Source organism: Mytilus edulis, unplaced genomic scaffold, assembly GCF_963676685.1.
Source record: "Mytilus edulis unplaced genomic scaffold, xbMytEdul2.2 SCAFFOLD_2017, whole genome shotgun sequence".
Taxonomy (NCBI): Eukaryota; Metazoa; Mollusca; class Bivalvia; order Mytilida; family Mytilidae; genus Mytilus; species Mytilus edulis.
Genome location: NW_027269083.1, coordinates 1 through 17108, shown reverse-complemented (window position 1 = coordinate 17108; position 17108 = coordinate 1). Strand labels below are relative to the sequence as shown.

The following is a 17108-nucleotide window of genomic DNA, read 5'->3' as shown; positions in this document are numbered from 1 at the left end:
GGAATAGGATCCCAGTTAGGGCAACCAGTCCGGTACCCACGAATGTAGTTCTTAAAAAAATATATAACTTTTGTTATAAATTGTGTAGTGTTATTATTTCACTAGTTCTGTAACTGAATGTAGATTTATTTGAAAGGGTAGGCTTTCTAGTTTGAATTTCTGTAAAAATTTTGATTGATTTAAATTTAATCTGGCGTCAGTACATAGAGTAAATTGCCTAAATTCTAGCCTTTATTCTTTCCCGGAAGTAGACAGACTGACCCTGTTGTCAATAAAAACAAAATTTTGCAACGGATGCGCGTCATGAGGCACTGAGATTGTACTTAGACACTTCAAAGTGAATGCCCTAACATGAACCAGAAGTCCCAAGGTGGCTATCAAAATTATTTATTGAACAGGACCCTATGTATTTACTATGATTTTCAATGCGTTCCAATGGGGCAAATAATTGGGTCCCCGTTCCTGTCAGAGAGCATGTTTTGAACACTTCAATCTGCAATTGTAAGCTCATTTTTGAAGTTTCATGGATGAAATTTGGCCTACAGGCTTCAAATTCAATAAGGAAAGCAATGATGTAATTATTTTTAAAATTTGAATTAAACTTTTTAAATTAAAGTGAAATTTAATTTATGAAATTTAAAAAAGTTTGTTTTTCAATTTAAAGTTTAAAAAAAGGGCACAGAAAAGGTCATTTTGTCTGTCTTATGTATTCCTACACTTGTAAGTTAAAATGGAGGGATTTTTGAAAAAATATCAGCAAACAGTATTAGAAAGAGCCACAGGGAAAGAAATAATAAATGTGTTATATGGGATCAGGGGACAGTGAAAGATGGAAAATATGGGCTTATTTCTTTCTAGTATCTTATTTCTGGGACCTGAAAAAAGAAAAAATCCCATAGTTTCAGTTTTAGGTCTTTTAATAAGTTTTTGATAAATTGTGGCTATTAAATAAATCATTTACAGTGCCACGGTTCAGCTATGAAAGTTGTGTGCGAATCCCGCTCACATTTTTTTAGAGCCGCATCACACACATAACCACATATTATTGTGTATAATCAGAAACACTTGCCAGGGACTCTCTAATTTTACATGTTTTGGAAGATATTTAAGGGGTAGGGCTATAATATAGCTTATTAAAGCAATTTAAACTGAAGTGTACAACAATTTTAGACTCCCTTTTAAAGATTTTGAATGGTCCTTAAAAGAACCGTTAATTTTATCTGTATCTATTTCAGCAGTAGATGAATGGGGCTATATCTTCCTTGGTTTTAGAACTTTTGAACATCAGCTTCTGGTTAAGGAAACACTTAGTGCTCTTTTAATAGTTCACTGTTTGAATTTCATTTTCATTAATGCTTCTTTCCTAAGTTTCATTTTTAAAAGTTCCTGCATTAATAACTTGTCTTTGTTATCTATATTCAGGTTGGTGAACTTGGACTAAAGTACATGGATCTCAGCCACCAACAGTTTCAGTGTCCATGAGAAAACACATATGAACTAGTGGGACATTCAGACCAGTTAAAAGTACAACAACGCACAGTAGCATTAAGCGGTCAGGAAGATCAAGGATTGCCCTCCACATCTGTTAAACTATAGGAGGTGCTGTTTGACTGGTTTTAGCTACAAGTGAGAACTCTCTGCATCTAGCCTCTTATATTGTATTTTAAATGAACTTAGCAGACTATTTGAAGACTTTGTCTCATATTTTATACCCTTGTTATGGGGTATGCTTGTTTTGCATATGTATTCTTTAAAACGGAAGATTTTTTTATTTTAATTGAAAAAAATAATATTTTTAATTTATTTTTAAACAAATTTTGGTTTCAACTAGATTTCCATACAAAGAATGAATTTATCTATCTTATGCAATTTACAGAATGTAAATATCTCTTGAAATAAAAAAGTTTTGATGATTTTTAGCATATTTCCTTCATAAATTTAAGATTTTCTCCCGATCAATTTTCTGGTATTTGAGATGTTTTAGATAAGGATCTATAATTCTGTAACTGTTTAATAAATTTTTTTGAAACTTTGCATAATAACTACTGAGATGTATATCTTATTTTAAATGTGCAGTTTTAAGTCTGGGGGAAAAAATTAAAGTCTGACAGGAATAGGATCCCAGTTAGGGCAACCAGTCCGGTACCCACGAATGTAGTTCTTAAAAAAAATATATAACTTTTGTTATAAATTGTGTAGTGTTATTATTTCACTAGTTCTGTAACTGAATGTAGATTTATTTGAAAGGGTAGGCTTTCTAGTTTGAATTTCTGTAAAAATTTTGATTGATTTAAATTTAATCTGGCGTCAGTACATAGAGTAAATTGCCTAAATTCTAGCCTTTATTCTTTCCCGGAAGTAGACAGACTGACCCTGTTGTCAATAAAAACAAAATTTTGCAACGGAATGCCGGTCATGAGGCACTGAGATTGTACTTAGACACTTCAAAGTGAATGCCTAACATGAACCAGAAGTCCCAAGGTGGCTATCAAAATTATTTATTGAACAGGACCCTATGTATTTACTATGATTTTCAATGCGTTCCAATGGGGCAAATAATTGGGTCCCCGTTCCTGTCAGAGAGCATGTTTTGAACACTTCAATCTGCAATTGTAAGCTCATTTTGAAGTTTCATGGATGAAATTTGGCTACAGGCTTCAAAATTCAATAAGGAAAGCAATGATGTAATTATTTTTAAAATTTGAATTAAACTTTTTAAATTAAAGTGAAATTTAAATTTATGAATTTAAAAAAGTTTGTTTTTCAATTTAAAGTTTAAAAAAAGGGGCACAGAAAAGGTCATTTTGTCTGTCTTATGTATTCCTACACTTGTAAGTTAAAATGGAGGGGATTTTTGAAAAAATATCAGCAAACAGTATTAGAAAGAGCCACAGGAAAGAAATAATAAATGTGTTATATGGGATCAGGGGACAGTGAAAGATGGAAAATATGGGCTTATTTCTTTCTAGTATCTTATTTCTGGGACCTGAAAAAAGAAAAAAATCCCATAGTTTCAGTTTTAGGTCTTTTAATAAGTTTTTGATAAATTGTGGCTATTAAATAAATCATTTAAGTGCCACGGTTCAGCTATGAAAGTTGTGTGCGAATCCCGCTCACATTTTTTTAGAGCCGCATCACACACATAACCACATATTATTGTGTATAATCAGAAACACTTGCCAGGGACTCTCTAATTTTTACATGTTTTGGAAGATATTTAAGGGGTAGGGCTATAATATAGCTTATTAAAGCAATTTAAACTGAAGTGTACAACAATTTTAGACTCCCTTTTAAAGATTTTGATGGTCCTTAAAAGAACCGTTAATTTTATCTGTATCTATTTCAGCAGTAGATGAATGGGGCTATATCTTCTTGGTTTTAGAACTTTTGAACATCAGCTTCTGGTTAAGGAAACACTTAGTGCTCTTTTAATAGTTTCACTGTTTGAATTTCATTTTCATTAATGCTTCTTTCCTAAGTTTCATTTTTAAAAGTTCCTGCATTAATAACTTGTCTTTGTTATCTATATTCAGGTTGGTGAACTTGGACTAAAGTACATGGATCTCAGCCACCAACAGTTTCAGTGTCCATGAGAAAACACATATGAACTAGTGGACATTCAGACCAGTTAAAAGTACAACAACGCACAGTAGCATTAAGCGGTCAGGAAGATCAAGGATTGCCCTCCACATCTGTTAAACTATAGGAGGTGCTGTTTGACTGGTTTTAGCTACAAGTGAGAACTTCTCTGCATCTAGCCTCTTATATTGTATTTTAAATGAACTTAGCAGACTATTTGAAGACTTTGTCTCATATTTTATACCCTTGTTATGGGGTATGCTTGTTTTGCATATGTAATTCTTTAAAACGGAAGATTTTTTTATTTTAATTGAAAAAAATAATATTTTTAATTTATTTTTAAACAAATTTTGGTTTCAACTAGATTTCCATACAAAGAATGAATTTATCTATCTTATGCAATTTACAGAATGTAAATATCTCTTGAAATAAAAAAGTTTTGATGATTTTTAGCATATTTTCCTTCATAAATTTAAGATTTTCTCCGATCAATTTTCTGGTATTTGAGATGTTTTAGATAAGGATCTATAATTCTGTAACTGTTTAATAAATTTTTTTGAAACTTTGCATAATAACTACTGAGATGTATATCTTTATTTTAAATGTGCAGTTTTAAGTCTGGGGGAAAAAATAAAGTCTGACAGGAATAGGATCCCAGTTAGGGCAACCAGTCCGGTACCCACGAATGTAGTTCTTAAAAAAATATATAACTTTTGTTATAAATTGTGTAGTGTTATTATTTCACTAGTTCTGTAACTGAATGTAGATTTATTTGAAAGGGTAGGCTTTCTAGTTTGAATTTCTGTAAAAATTTTGATTGATTTAAATTTAATCTGGCGTCAGTCAATAGAGTAAATTGCCTAAATTCTAGCCTTTATTCTTTCCCGGAAGTAGACAGACTGACCCTGTTGTCAATAAAAACAAAATTTTGCAACGGAATGCCGGTCATGAGGCACTGAGATTGTACTTAGACACTTCAAAGTGAATGCCTAACATGAACCAGAAGTCCCAAGGTGGCTATCAAAATTATTTATTGAACAGGACCCTATGTATTTACTATGATTTTCAATGCGTTCCAATGGGGCAAATAATTGGGTCCCCCGTTCCTGTCAGAGAGCATGTTTTGAACACTTCAATCTGCAATTGTAAGCTCATTTTTGAAGTTTCATGGATGAAATTTGGCTACAGGCTTCAAAATTCAATAAGGAAAGCAATGATGTAATTATTTTTAAAATTTGAATTAAACTTTTTAAATTAAAGTGAAATTTAAATTTATGAAATTTAAAAAAGTTTGTTTTTCAATTTAAAGTTTAAAAAAAGGGCACAGAAAAGGTCATTTTGTCTGTCTTATGTATTCCTACACTTGTAAGTTAAAATGGAGGGATTTTTGAAAAAATATCAGCAAACAGTATTAGAAAGAGCCACAGGGAAAGAAATAATAAATGTGTTATATGGGATCAGGGGACAGTGAAAGATGGAAAATATGGGCTTATTTCTTTCTAGTATCTTATTTCTGGGACCTGAAAAAAGAAAAAAATCCCATAGTTTCAGTTTTAGGTCTTTTAATAAGTTTTTGATAAATTGTGGCTATTAAATAAATCATTTAAGTGCCACGGTTCAGCTATGAAAGTTGTGTGCGAATCCCGCTCACATTTTTTAGAGCCGCATCACACACATAACCACATATTATTGTGTATAATCAGAAACACTTGCCAGGGACTCTCTAATTTTACATGTTTTGGAAGATATTTAAGGGGTAGGGCTATAATATAGCTTATTAAAGCAATTTAAACTGAAGTGTACAACAATTTTAGACTCCCTTTTAAAGATTTTGATGGTCCTTAAAAGAACCGTTAATTTTATCTGTATCTATTTCAGCAGTAGATGAATGGGGCTATATCTTCCTTGGTTTTAGAACTTTTGAACATCAGCTTCTGGTTAAGGAAACACTTAGTGCTCTTTTAATAGTTTCACTGTTTGAATTTCATTTTCATTAATGCTTCTTTCCTAAGTTTCATTTTTAAAAGTTCCTGCATTAATAACTTGTCTTTGTTATCTATATTCAGGTTGGTGAACTTGGACTAAAGTACATGGATCTCAGCCACCAACAGTTTCAGTGTCCATGAGAAAACACATATGAACTAGTGGGACATTCAGACCAGTTAAAAGTACAACAACGCACAGTAGCATTAAGCGGTCAGGAAGATCAAGGATTGCCCTCCACATCTGTTAAACTATAGGAGGTGCTGTTTGACTGGTTTTAGCTACAAGTGAGAACTTCTCTGCATCTAGCCTCTTATATTGTATTTTAAATGAACTTAGCAGACTATTTGAAGACTTTGTCTCATATTTTATACCCTTGTTATGGGGTATGCTTGTTTTGCATATGTAATTCTTTAAAACGGAAGATTTTTTTATTTTAATTGAAAAAAATAATATTTTTAATTTATTTTTAAACAAATTTTGGTTTCAACTAGATTTCCATACAAAGAATGAATTTATCTATCTTATGCAATTTACAGAATGTAAATATCTCTTGAAATAAAAAAGTTTTGATGATTTTTAGCATATTTCCTTCATAAATTTAAGATTTTCTCCGATCAATTTTCTGGTATTTGAGATGTTTTAGATAAGGATCTATAATTCTGTAACTGTTTAATAAATTTTTTTGAAACTTTGCATAATAACTACTGAGATGTATATCTTTATTTTAAATGTGCAGTTTTAAGTCTGGGGGAAAAAATAAAGTCTGTCAGAGAGCATGTTTTGAACACTTCAATCTGCAATTGTAAGCTCATTTTTGAAGTTTCATGGATGAAATTTGGCTACAGGCTTCAAAATTCAATAAGGAAAGCAATGATGTAATTATTTTTAAAATTTGAATTAAACTTTTTAAATTAAAGTGAAATTTAAATTTATGAAATTTAAAAAAGTTTGTTTTTCAATTTAAAGTTTAAAAAAAGGGCACAGAAAAGGTCATTTTGTCTGTCTTATGTATTCCTACACTTGTAAGTTAAAATGGAGGGATTTTTGAAAAAATATCAGCAAACAGTATTAGAAAGAGCCACAGGGAAAGAAATAATAAATGTGTTATATGGGATCAGGGGACAGTGAAAGATGGAAAATATGGGCTTATTTCTTTCTAGTATCTTATTTCTGGGACCTGAAAAAAGAAAAAAATCCCATAGTTTCAGTTTTAGGTCTTTTAATAAGTTTTTGATAAATTGTGGCTATTAAATAAATCATTTAAGTGCCACGGTTCAGCTATGAAAGTTGTGTGCGAATCCCGCTCACATTTTTTTAGAGCCGCATCACACACATAACCACATATTATTGTGTATAATCAGAAACACTTGCCAGGGACTCTCTAATTTTACATGTTTTGGAAGATATTTAAGGGGTAGGGCTATAATATAGCTTATTAAAGCAATTTAAACTGAAGTGTACAACAATTTTAGACTCCCTTTTAAAGATTTTGATGGTCCTTAAAAGAACCGTTAATTTTATCTGTATCTATTTCAGCAGTAGATGAATGGGGCTATATCTTCCTTGGTTTTAGAACTTTTGAACATCAGCTTCTGGTTAAGGAAACACTTAGTGCTCTTTTAATAGTTTCACTGTTTGAATTTCATTTTCATTAATGCTTCTTTCCTAAGTTTCATTTTTAAAAGTTCCTGCATTAATAACTTGTCTTTGTTATCTATATTCAGGTTGGTGAACTTGGACTAAAGTACATGGATCTCAGCCACCAACAGTTTCAGTGTCCATGAGAAAACACATATGAACTAGTGGGACATTCAGACCAGTTAAAAGTACAACAACGCACAGTAGCATTAAGCGGTCAGGAAGATCAAGGATTGCCCTCCACATCTGTTAAACTATAGGAGGTGCTGTTTGACTGGTTTTAGCTACAAGTGAGAACTTCTCTGCATCTAGCCTCTTATATTGTATTTTAAATGAACTTAGCAGACTATTTGAAGACTTTGTCTCATATTTTATACCCTTGTTATGGGGTATGCTTGTTTTGCATATGTAATTCTTTAAAACGGAAGATTTTTTTATTTTAATTGAAAAAAATAATATTTTTAATTTATTTTTTAAACAAATTTTGGTTTCAACTAGATTTCCATACAAAGAATGAATTTATCTATCTTATGCAATTTACAGAATGTAAATATCTCTTGAAATAAAAAAGTTTTGATGATTTTTAGCATATTTCCTTCATAAATTTAAGATTTTCTCCGATCAATTTTCTGGTATTTGAGATGTTTTAGATAAGGATCTATAATTCTGTAACTGTTTAATAAATTTTTTTGAAACTTTGCATAATAACTACTGAGATGTATATCTTTATTTTAAATGTGCAGTTTTAAGTCTGGGGGAAAAAATAAAGTCTGACAGGAATAGGATCCCAGTTAGGGCAACCAGTCCGGTACCCACGAATGTAGTTCTTAAAAAAAATATATAACTTTTGTTATAAATTGTGTAGTGTTATTATTTCACTAGTTCTGTAACTGAATGTAGATTTATTTGAAAGGGTAGGCTTTCTAGTTTGAATTTCTGTAAAAATTTTGATTGATTTAAATTTAATCTGGCGTCAGTACATAGAGTAAATTGCCTAAATTCTAGCCTTTATTCTTTCCCGGAAGTAGACAGACTGACCCTGTTGTCAATAAAAACAAAATTTTGCAACGGAATGCCGGTCATGAGGCACTGAGATTGTACTTAGACACTTCAAAGTGAATGCCTAACATGAACCAGAAGTCCCAAGGTGGCTATCAAAATTATTTATTGAACAGGACCCTATGTATTTACTATGATTTTCAATGCGTTCCAATGGGGCAAATAATTGGGTCCCCGTTCCTGTCAGAGAGCATGTTTTGAACACTTCAATCTGCAATTGTAAGCTCATTTTTGAAGTTTCATGGATGAAATTTGGCTACAGGCTTCAAAATTCAATAAGGAAAGCAATGATGTAATTATTTTTAAAATTTGAATTAAACTTTTTAAATTAAAGTGAAATTTAAATTTATGAAATTTAAAAAAGTTTGTTTTTCAATTTAAAGTTTAAAAAAAGGGCACAGAAAAGGTCATTTTGTCTGTCTTATGTATTCCTACACTTGTAAGTTAAAATGGAGGGATTTTTGAAAAAATATCAGCAAACAGTATTAGAAAGAGCCACAGGGAAAGAAATAATAAATGTGTTATATGGGATCAGGGGACAGTGAAAGATGGAAAATATGGGCTTATTTCTTTCTAGTATCTTATTTCTGGGACCTGAAAAAAGAAAAAAATCCCATAGTTTCAGTTTTAGGTCTTTTAATAAGTTTTTGATAAATTGTGGCTATTAAATAAATCATTTAAGTGCCACGGTTCAGCTATGAAAGTTGTGTGCGAATCCCGCTCACATTTTTTTAGAGCCGCATCACACACATAACCACATATTATTGTGTATAATCAGAAACACTTGCCAGGGACTCTCTAATTTTACATGTTTTGGAAGATATTTAAGGGGTAGGGCTATAATATAGCTTATTAAAGCAATTTAAACTGAAGTGTACAACAATTTTAGACTCCCTTTTAAAGATTTTGATGGTCCTTAAAAGAACCGTTAATTAAGTCTTTCCACTTTTCTGTGGAAAGACTTATTGTATTTGTTCTGATTATTATTATTATTATTATTATTTTTTTTTTTTTTCCGCCAACTTTTGTTCTTGCGATAAATGTTTGTTTCGCAATGTGTCGCTTAGATATTTCTCATATTGTATCGTATAGTTTATGCGCTTTTAAATTTCACCCTGCTAAGCCGAACCATTTTCTTTGTAAGAGTTATCTCCCTATTCACTGTTTATCATCAGAGCGTATCTCCTTCGTAACAAAAAAAGATAGCGACAAAATTCTTTTTACAAATTGTTCGTTACATCCTCAGAAAATTTTGGCTAATTTGGATCGAAGCGATTCGATGAAATTTTATAGGAGTTATCTATCTTTACGGAATAAATTTGTCGGTATGTTTTTTTAACTCATAAACCGTTAACCGTATAACCCTGGAATGTTTTTATTTGAGTCCCCTGATTCCTAACTTAGAAAATTAGGTCAAGGTCAAAGGTCAAGGTCATATTTTAGATTTTCATATGTCTTTGATTTCCCTATAATTCTTGAATGGTTATAGATACAGAAAATTTAAGCAGTGAAAAATGTTAAGTACTTCAAGGGGCAACTTTTTTACATTATGACTATATTGATTTTACCATCATGTAAGGGACATAACTCCCATCGATGGTTTTTAAAAAGCCATATTTAGGCAAAACTCTTAAACAAAGGTCCTTGACCCATAGGGTCTTTTGCAATGACCTTGTGGAGCAATGACCTTGACGAAGGTCACAAGGTCAAAGGTCAAGGTCATCAAATTATGTGGTTTTGGCACTATTTAAACAGTTTTATGTGTGTTTGAATTTCAACCAACCAACCAACCAACCAACCAACCAACCAACCAATCAACCAACCAATCAACCAACCAACCAACCAATCAATCAATAAATCAATGTTTCCGTTTCATGTGTTTGATACGGGATTCAAGGTCTCTTTTTTTTCGCTTGTTTTAATTGAGCCTATCAAACGTGTTTAACCAACATGTTTAACAAATATGTTTAACTAACGTGTTTAACCAACCAACCAACCAATCAATCAATCAATGCATGTTTCCGTTTCATGTGTTAAATACGGGATCCAAGATGTTTTTTTTCTCGCTCGTTTAAATTGAGCCTATCGAACGTGTTTAACCAGCCAACGTGTTTAACCAACATGTTTAACCAACATGTTTAACCAACCAACCACCCAACCAATCAATCAATCAATCAATCAATGCATGTTTCCGTTTCATGTGTTAAATACGGGATCCAAGATGGTTTTTTTTCCGCTTGTTTAAATTGAGCCTATCCAACGTGTTTAACCAGCCAACGTGTTTAACCAATATGTTTCACCAACATGTTTAACAAATATGTTTAACTAACGTGTTTAACCAACCAACCAACCAACCAACCAACCAATCAATCAATCAATGCATGTTTCCGTTTCATGTGTTAAATACGGGATCCAAGATGTTTTTTTTTCTCGCTCGTTTAAATTGAGCCTATCTAACGTGTTTAACCAGCCAACGTGTTTAACCAACATGTTTAACCAACCAACCAACCAACCAACCAACCACCCAACCAATCAATCAATCAATCAATCAATCAATGCATGTTTCCGTTTCATGTGTTAAATACGGGATCCAAGATGGTTTTTTTCGCTCGTTTAAATTGAGCCTATCTAACGTGTTAACCAGCCAAAACGTGTTTAACCAACGTGTTTAACCAACATGTTTAACCAACGTGTTTAACCAACTTACCAACCAACCAACCAACCAACCAACCAACCAACCAATCAATCAATCAATGCATGTTTCCGTTTCATGTGTTAAATACGGGATCCAAGATGGTTTTTTTTCGCTCGTTTAAATTGAGCCTATCTAACGTGTTAACCAGCCAACGTGTTTAACCAACATGTTTAACCAACGTGTTTAACCAACTTACCAACCAACCAACCATTCAATCAATCAATGCATGTTTGCGTTTCATGTGTTAAATACGGGATCCAAGATGTTTTTTTTCGCTTGTTTAAATTGAGCCTATCTAACGTGTTTAACCAGCCAACGTGTTTAACCAACGTGTTTAACCAACATGTTTAACCAACCAACCACCCAACCAATCAATCAATCAATCAATGCATGTTTCCGTTTCATGTGTTAAATACGGGATCCAAGATGTTTTTTTTTCGCTTGTTTAAATTGAGCCTATCCAACGTGTTTAACCAGCCAACGTGTTTAACCAATATGTTTAACCAAAGTGTTTAACCAATGTGTTTAACCAAGGTGTTTAACCAACCAACCAACCAATCAATCAATCAATGCATGTTTTCGTTTCATGTGTTAAATACGGGATCCGAGATGGTTTTTTTTCGCTTGTTAAAATTGAGCCTATCAAACGTGTTTAACCAGCCAACGTGTTTAAACTACGTGTTTAACCGACATGTTTAACCAACGTGTTTAACCAACCAACCAACCAACCAATAAATAAATCAATGCATGTTTCCGTTTCATGTGTTAAATACGGGATCCAAGATGTTTTTTTTTCGCTTGTTTAAATTGAGCCTATCAAACGTGTTTAACCAGCCAACGTGTTTAACCAACGTGTTAAACCAACATGTTTAACCAACGTGTTAAACCAACATGTTTAACCAACGTGTTTAACCAACCAACCAACCAACCAACCAACCAATCAATCAATCAATGCATGTTTCCGTTTCATGTGTTAAATACGGGATCCGAGATGGGTTTTTTTTCGTTTGTTAAAATTGAGCCTATCAAACGTGTTTAACCAGCCAACGTGTTTAAACTACGTGTTTAACCAACATGTTTAACCAACATGTTTAACCAACGTGTTTAACCAACCAACCAATAAATAAATCAATGCATGTTTCCGTTTCATGTGTTAAATACGGGATCCAAGATGTTTTTTTTTTCGCTTGTTTAAATTGAGCCTATCAAACGTGTTTAACCAGCCAACGTGTTAAACCAACATGTTTAACCAACGTGTTTAACCAACCAACCAACCAATCAACCAATCAATCACTTAATGTATGTTTCCGTGTCATGCGTTTAATACGGGATGCAAGGTCTCTTGAGGTTTTTTTCCCTTGTTCTAAGTGACCCTATCAAACGTGTTTAATCAACCAACCAACAAACCAACCAACCAACCAACCAACAAACCAACCAACCAATCAATCAATCAATCAACCAACTAATCAATCAATCAATATGTATGACTGTTTATTTATGACAGTTTATTGAAGGAACAAACTCTCAATTATTCAAGAAAATTTTTATTTTATTATTGTTCTTACGTCTCTTCTGAAAAAAAATCCACATATTCTCTGAAACTACAAGTCCAATCGACCTGAAAATTTGCAGTCAGCAGGGCATACATGTACTGAAGGTTCATAAAAAAACTTTTTGCAGATATCTCTCAAGACTTTTCCTAGAAAGAAAAAAATGGCAATGCCGTAAAAATCGCTTGCTAGGTCCGTCAATCTCAGTAAAAACCTACAATAAAATGTCCGCTCCGAGATTGAAATACTAATCTGTGTTACAAACAGGTGCTGAAAAATGGACATTATCAAAAAATAATCATTAAATGTGTTTTAAAGTTACACCGGATCGATTAAATCCAAAACATGCACTGCTGATGAACTGTGATTAAAATGTCAATTTCCTACAATGACAAAAGAAATTACATTGTGTACATTCCATCTCTAGACTTGTTGTCTGTTCAAGGTCCCGACCTAAAAAGAAATTAAAAGACTAAGTTTTTCTTAATATAAACTCGCGTCACGTGATGTCTCCTCAATCTTGCGCGCGCGCTGTATCTAAAATAAAAGAAAAACTTTCCAAACTAAACATGAAACTTCTCCGGTAACATAATAATATAGACCCCATACCAAAGCAAACAAACAAACAAATAAACAAATACCCCCCCCCCCCCCCCCCCTTTCCAAATCAATCAATAAAAAAAAAATCAATTATCCATTCATCAGAGGGGAAAGACTGCCTAACAATTGTTTTCAAAACAATTGCTTTATATTTTTATCTGTATCTATTTCAGCAGTAGATGAATGGGGCTATATCTTCCTTGGTTTTAGAACTTTTGAACATCAGCTTCTGGTTAAGGAAACACTTAGTGCTCTTTTAATAGTTTCACTGTTTGAATTTCATTTTCATTAATGCTTCTTTCCTAAGTTTCATTTTTAAAAGTTCCTGCATTAATAACTTGTCTTTGTTATCTATATTCAGGTTGGTGAACTTGGACTAAAGTACATGGATCTCAGCCACCAACAGTTTCAGTGTCCATGAGAAAACACATATGAACTAGTGGGACATTCAGACCAGTTAAAAGTACAACAACGCACAGTAGCATTAAGCGGTCAGGAAGATCAAGGATTGCCCTCCACATCTGTTAAACTATAGGAGGTGCTGTTTGACTGGTTTTAGCTACAAGTGAGAACTTCTCTGCATCTAGCCTCTTATATTGTATTTTAAATGAACTTAGCAGACTATTTGAAGACTTTGTCTGATATTTTATACCCTTGTTATGGGGTATGCTTGTTTTGCATATGTAATTCTTTAAAACGGAAGATTTTTTTATTTTAATTGAAAAAAATAATATTTTTAATTTATTTTTAAACAAATTTTGGTTTCAACTAGATTTCCATACAAAGAATGAATTTATCTATCTTATGCAATTTACAGAATGTAAATATCTCTTGAAATAAAAAAGTTTTGATGATTTTTAGCATATTTCCTTCATAAATTTAAGATTTTCTCCGATCAATTTTCTGGTATTTGAGATGTTTTAGATAAGGATCTATAATTCTGTAACTGTTTAATAAATTTTTTTGAAACTTTGCATAATAACTACTGAGATGTATATCTTTATTTTAAATGTGCAGTTTTAAGTCTGGGGGAAAAAATAAAGTCTGACAGGAATAGGATCCCAGTTAGGGCAACCAGTCCGGTACCCACGAATGTAGTTCTTAAAAAAAATATATAACTTTTGTTATAAATTGTGTAGTGTTATTATTTCACTAGTTCTGTAACTGAATGTAGATTTATTTGAAAGGGTAGGCTTTCTAGTTTGAATTTCTGTAAAAATTTTGATTGATTTAAATTTAATCTGGCGTCAGTACATAGAGTAAATTGCCTAAATTCTAGCCTTTATTCTTTCCCGGAAGTAGACAGACTGACCCTGTTGTCAATAAAAACAAAATTTTGCAACGGAATGCCGGTCATGAGGCACTGAGATTGTACTTAGACACTTCAAAGTGAATGCCTAACATGAACCAGAAGTCCCAAGGTGGCTATCAAAATTATTTATTGAACAGGACCCTATGTATTTACTATGATTTTCAATGCGTTCCAATGGGGCAAATAATTGGGTCCCCGTTCCTGTCAGAGAGCATGTTTTGAACACTTCAATCTGCAATTGTAAGCTCATTTTTGAAGTTTCATGGATGAAATTTGGCTACAGGCTTCAAAATTCAATAAGGAAAGCAATGATGTAATTATTTTTAAAATTTGAATTAAACTTTTTAAATTAAAGTGAAATTTAAATTTATGAAATTTAAAAAAGTTTGTTTTTCAATTTAAAGTTTAAAAAAAGGGCACAGAAAAGGTCATTTTGTCTGTCTTATGTATTCCTACACTTGTAAGTTAAAATGGAGGGATTTTTGAAAAAATATCAGCAAACAGTATTAGAAAGAGCCACAGGGAAAGAAATAATAAATGTGTTATATGGGATCAGGGGACAGTGAAAGATGGAAAATATGGGCTTATTTCTTTCTAGTATCTTATTTCTGGGACCTGAAAAAAGAAAAAAATCCCATAGTTTCAGTTTTAGGTCTTTTAATAAGTTTTTGATAAATTGTGGCTATTAAATAAATCATTTAAGTGCCACGGTTCAGCTATGAAAGTTGTGTGCGAATCCCGCTCACATTTTTTTAGAGCCGCATCACACACATAACCACATATTATTGTGTATAATCAGAAACACTTGCCAGGGACTCTCTAATTTTACATGTTTTGGAAGATATTTAAGGGGTAGGGCTATAATATAGCTTATTAAAGCAATTTAAACTGAAGTGTACAACAATTTTAGACTCCCTTTTAAAGATTTTGATGGTCCTTAAAAGAACCGTTAATTTTATCTGTATCTATTTCAGCAGTAGATGAATGGGGCTATATCTTCCTTGGTTTTAGAACTTTTGAACATCAGCTTCTGGTTAAGGAAACACTTAGTGCTCTTTTAATAGTTTCACTGTTTGAATTTCATTTTCATTAATGCTTCTTTCCTAAGTTTCATTTTTAAAAGTTCCTGCATTAATAACTTGTCTTTGTTATCTATATTCAGGTTGGTGAACTTGGACTAAAGTACATGGATCTCAGCCACCAACAGTTTCAGTGTCCATGAGAAAACACATATGAACTAGTGGGACATTCAGACCAGTTAAAAGTACAACAACGCACAGTAGCATTAAGCGGTCAGGAAGATCAAGGATTGCCCTCCACATCTGTTAAACTATAGGAGGTGCTGTTTGACTGGTTTTAGCTACAAGTGAGAACTTCTCTGCATCTAGCCTCTTATATTGTATTTTAAATGAACTTAGCAGACTATTTGAAGACTTTGTCTCATATTTTATACCCTTGTTATGGGGTATGCTTGTTTTGCATATGTAATTCTTTAAAACGGAAGATTTTTTTATTTTAATTGAAAAAAATAATATTTTTAATTTATTTTTAAACAAATTTTGGTTTCAACTAGATTTCCATACAAAGAATGAATTTATCTATCTTATGCAATTTACAGAATGTAAATATCTCTTGAAATAAAAAAGTTTTGATGATTTTTAGCATATTTCCTTCATAAATTTAAGATTTTCTCCGATCAATTTTCTGGTATTTGAGATGTTTTAGATAAGGATCTATAATTCTGTAACTGTTTAATAAATTTTTTGAAACTTTGCATAATAACTACTGAGATGTATATCTTTATTTTAAATGTGCAGTTTTAAGTCTGGGGGAAAAAATAAAGTCTGACAGGAATAGGATCCCAGTTAGGGCAACCAGTCCGGTACCCACGAATGTAGTTCTTAAAAAAAATATATAACTTTTGTTATAAATTGTGTAGTGTTATTATTTCACTAGTTCTGTAACTGAATGTAGATTTATTTGAAAGGGTAGGCTTTCTAGTTTGAATTTCTGTAAAAATTTTGATTGATTTAAATTTAATCTGGCGTCAGTACATAGAGTAAATTGCCTAAATTCTAGCCTTTATTCTTTCCCGGAAGTAGACAGACTGACCCTGTTGTCAATAAAAACAAAATTTTGCAACGGAATGCCGGTCATGAGGCACTGAGATTGTACTTAGACACTTCAAAGTGAATGCCTAACATGAACCAGAAGTCCCAAGGTGGCTATCAAAATTATTTATTGAACAGGACCCTATGTATTTACTATGATTTTCAATGCGTTCCAATGGGGCAAATAATTGGGTCCCCGTTCCTGTCAGAGAGCATGTTTTGAACACTTCAATCTGCAATTGTAAGCTCATTTTTGAAGTTTCATGGATGAAATTTGGCTACAGGCTTCAAAATTCAATAAGGAAAGCAATGATGTAATTATTTTTAAAATTTGAATTAAACTTTTTAAATTAAAGTGAAATTTAAATTTATGAAATTTAAAAAAGTTTGTTTTTCAATTTAAAGTTTAAAAAAAGGGCACAGAAAAGGTCATTTTGTCTGTCTTATGTATTCCTACACTTGTAAGTTAAAATGGAGGGATTTTTGAAAAAATATCAGCAAACAGTATTAGAAAGAGCCACAGGGAAAGAAATAATAAATGTGTTATATGGGATCAGGGGACAGTGAAAGATGGAAAA

General features: G+C 32.3%; 1 long non-coding RNA gene across 1 annotated transcript; it reads left to right on the top strand.

Moving 5' to 3' along the window:
• Positions 1-1431: 1431 nt before the first annotated feature.
• On the top strand, positions 1432-15873 carry LOC139509527 (uncharacterized). The gene is made up of 6 exons (XR_011661737.1): positions 1432-1626; positions 3534-3736; positions 5646-5849; positions 7290-7493; positions 13469-13672; positions 15582-15873. It is a non-coding gene; the product is annotated as an uncharacterized lncRNA (long non-coding RNA).
• The last annotated feature ends 1235 nt before the right edge of the window (positions 15874-17108 follow it).